Source organism: Pseudophryne corroboree, chromosome 2 (genome assembly GCF_028390025.1).
Source record: "Pseudophryne corroboree isolate aPseCor3 chromosome 2, aPseCor3.hap2, whole genome shotgun sequence".
Lineage (NCBI taxonomy): Eukaryota > Metazoa > Chordata > Amphibia > Anura > Myobatrachidae > Pseudophryne > Pseudophryne corroboree.
The window spans coordinates 1,048,486,579-1,048,491,188 of NC_086445.1; positions in this window are offsets into that span (position 1 = coordinate 1,048,486,579).

The following is a 4,610-nucleotide window of genomic DNA, read 5'->3' on the forward strand; positions in this document are numbered from 1 at the left end:
CTCACATCTCTCACTGCCACCCTTACTGCCCCCTCACATCTCTCACTCCACCCTTACTGCCCCCTCACATCTCTCACTCCACCCTTACTGCTCCCTCACATCTCTCACTCCACCCTTACTGCCCCCTCACATCTCACTCCACCCTTAGTCCCCCCTCACATCTCTCACTCCACCCTTACTGCCCCCTCACATCTCTCACTAACACCCTTACTGCCCCCTCACATCTCTCACTGACACCCTTACTGCCCCCTCACATCTCTCACTGACACCCTTACTGCTCCCTCACATCTCCCACTCCACCCTTACTGCCCCTCACATATCTCACGCCACCCTTACTGCCCCTCACATATCTCACGCCACCCTTACTGCCCCCTCACATCTCACTCCACCCTTAGTCCCCCCTCACATCTCTCACTCCACCCTTACTGCCCCCTCACATCTCTCACTAACACCCTTACTGCCCCCTCACATCTCTCACTGACACCCTTACTGCCCCCTCACATCTCTCACTGACACCCTTACTGCCCCCTCACATCTCTCACTCCACCCTTACTGCCCCCTCACATCTCTCACTGACACCCTGACTGCCCCCTCACATCTCTCACTGACACCCTTACTGCCCCCTCAAATCTCTCACTCCACCCTGACTGCCCCCTCACATCTCTCACTCCACCCTGACTGCCCCCTCACATCTCTCACTCCACCCTTACTGCCCCCTCACATCTCTCACTGTCACCCTTACTGCCCCCTCACATCTCTCACTGACACCCTGACTGCCCCCTCACATCTCTCACTCCACCCTTACTGCCCCCTCACATCTCACTCCACCCTGACTGCCCCCTCACATCTCACTCCACCCTTACTGCCCCCTCACATCTCTCACTCCACCCTTACTGCCCCCTCACTTCTCTCACTCCACCCTTACTGCCCCCTCACATCTCTCACTGACACCCTGACTGCCCCCTCACATCTCTCACTGACACCCTGACTGCCACCTCACATCTCTCACTGACACCCTTACTGCCCCCTCACATCTCACTCCACCCTTACTGCCCCCTCACATCTCTCACTCCACCCTTACTGCCCCCTCACTTCTCTCACTCCACCCTTACTGCCCCCTCACATCTCTCACTGACACCCTGACTGCCCCCTCACATCTCTCACTGACACCCTTACTGCCCCCTCACATCTCACTGACACCCTTACTGCCCCCTCACATCTCTCACTCCACCCTTACTGCTCCCTCACATCTCTCACTCCACCCTTACTGCCCCCTCACATCTCTCACTCCACCCTTACTGCCCCCTCACATCTCTCACTCCACCCTTACTGCCCCCTCACATCTCTCACTGTCACCCTTACTGCCCCCTCACATCTCTCACTGACACCCTGACTGCCCCCTCACATCTCTCACTCCACCCTTACTGCCCCCTCACATCTCACTCCACCCTGACTGCCCCCTCACATCTCACTCCACCCTTACTGCCCCCTCACATCTCTCACTCCACCCTTACTGCCCCCTCACTTCTCTCACTCCACCCTTACTGCCCCCTCACATCTCTCACTGACACCCTGACTGCCCCCTCACATCTCTCACTGACACCCTTACTGCCCCCTCACATATCTCACTCCACCCTTACTGCCCCCTCACATCTCTCACTGACACCCTTACTGCCCCCTCACATCTCTCACTGACACCCTTACTGCCCCCTCACATCTCTCACTCCACCCTTACTGCCCCCTCACATCTCTCACTCCACCCTTACTGCCCCCTCACATCTCTCACTGACACCCTGACTGCCCCCTCACATCTCTCACTGACACCCTTACTGCCCCCTCAAATCTCTCACTCCACCCTGACTGCTCCCTCACATCTCTCACTCCACCCTGACTGCCCCCTCACATCTCTCACTCCACCCTGACTGCCCCCTCACATCTCTCACTCCACCCTTACTGCCCCCTCACATCTCTCACTGACACCCTTACTGCCCCCTCACATCTCTCACTGACACCCTTACTGCCCCCTCACATCTCTCACTGACACCCTTACTGCCCCCTCACATCTCTCACTGACACCTTTACTGCCCCCTCACGTCTTTCACTCCACCCTTACTGCCCCCTCACATCTCTCACTCCACCCTTACTGCCCCCTCACTTCTCACTGCCACCCTTACTGCCCCCTCACATCTCTCACTCCACCCTTACTGCCCCCTCACATCTCTCACTCCACCCTTACTGCCCCCTCACATCTCTCACTGACACCCTTACTGCCCCCTCACATCTCTCACTCCACCCTTACTGCTCCCTAACATCTCTCACTCCACCCTTACTGCCCCCTCACATCTCTCACTCCACCCTTAGTCCCCCCTCACATCTCTCACTCCACCCTTACTGCCCCCTCACATCTCTCACTGACACCCTTACTGCCCCCTCACATCTCTCACTGACACCCTTACTACCCCCTCACATCTCTAACTGACACCCTTACTGCCCCCTCACATCTCTCACTGACACCCTTACTACCCCCTCACATCTCTCACTCCACCCTTACTGCCCCCTCACATCTCTCACTCCACCCTTACTGCCCCCTCACATCTCTCACTCCACCCTTACTGCCCCCTCACATCTCTCACTCCACCCTTACTGCCCCCTCACATCTCTCACTGACACCCTTACTACCCCCTCACATCTCTCACTCCACCCTTACTGCCCCCTCACATCTCTCACTCCACCCTTACTGCCCCCTCACATCTCTCACTCCACCCTTACTGCCCCCTCACATCTCTCAATCCACCCTTACTGCCCCCTCACATCTCACTGACACCCTTACTGCCCCCTCACATCTCTCACTGACACCCTTACTACCCCCTCACATCTCTCACTCCACCCTTACTGCCCCCTCACATCTCTCACTCCACCCTTACTGCCCCCTCACATCTCTCACTCCACCCTTACTGCCCCCTCACATCTCTCACTGACACCCTTACTACCCCCTCACATCTCTCACTCCACCCTTACTGCCCCCTCACATCTCTCACTCCACCCTTACTGCCCCCTCACATCTCTCACTCCACCCTTACTGCTCCCTAACATCTCTCACTCCACCCTTACTGCCCCCTCACATCTCTCACTCCACCCTTACTGCTCCCTCACATCTCCCACTCCACCCTTACTGCCCACTCACATATCTCACTCCACCCTTACTGCCCCCTCACATCTCTCACTCCACCCTTACTGCCCCCTCACATCTCTCACTGACACCTTTATTGCCCCCTCACATCTCTCACTGCCGCCCTTACTGCCCCCTCACATCTCTCACTCCACCCTTACTACCCCCTCACATCACTCATTGCCACCCTTACTGCCCCCTCACATCTCTCACTCCACCCTTACTGCCCCCTCACATCTCTCACTGACACCCTGACTGCCCCCTCACATCTCTCACTCCACCCTTACTGCTCCCTCACATCTTTCACTGACACACCCAACTACCCCTCATATCTCATTGCCACCCTGACTGGTCCCTCACATCTCTCACTGACACCCTTACTGCCCCCTCACATCTCTCACTCCACCCTTACTGCCCCCTCACATCTCTCACTCCACCCTTACTGCCCCCTCACATCTCTCACTGACACCCTTACTGCCCCCTCACATCTCTCACTGACACCCTTACTGCCCCCTCACATCTCTCACTGCCGCCCTTACTGCCCCCTCACATCTCTCACTCCACCCTTAATGCCCCCTCACATCTCTCACTCCACCCTTAATGCCCCCTCACATCTCTCACTCCACCCTTACTGCCCCCTCACATCATCTCTCACTGACACCCTGACTGCCCCCTCACATCTCTCACTGACACCCTTACTGCCCCGCCCCCTCACATCTCTCACTGACACCCTTACTCCCCCCTCACATCTCTCACTGACACCCTTACTGCCCCCTCACATCTCTCACTGACACCCTTACTGCCCCCTCACATCTTTCACTCCACCCTTACTGCCCCCTCACATCTCTCACTCCACCCTTACTGCCCCCTCACATCTCTCACTGCCACCCTTACTGCCCCCTCACATCTCTCACTCCACCCTTACTGCCCCCTCACATCTCTCACTCCACCCTTACTGCTCCCTCACATCTCTCACTCCACCCTTACTGCCCCCTCACATCTCACTCCACCCTTAGTCCCCCCTCACATCTCTCACTCCACCCTTACTGCCCCCTCACATCTCTCACTAACACCCTTACTGCCCCCTCACATCTCTCACTGACACCCTTACTGCCCCCTCACATCTCTCACTGACACCCTTACTGCTCCCTCACATCTCCCACTCCACCCTTACTGCCCCTCACATATCTCACGCCACCCTTACTGCCCCTCACATATCTCACGCCACCCTTACTGCCCCCTCACATCTCACTCCACCCTTAGTCCCCCCTCACATCTCTCACTCCACCCTTACTGCCCCCTCACATCTCTCACTAACACCCTTACTGCCCCCTCACATCTCTCACTGACACCCTTACTGCCCCCTCACATCTCTCACTGACACCCTTACTGCCCCCTCACATCTCTCACTCCACCCTTACTGCCCCCTCACATCTCTCAC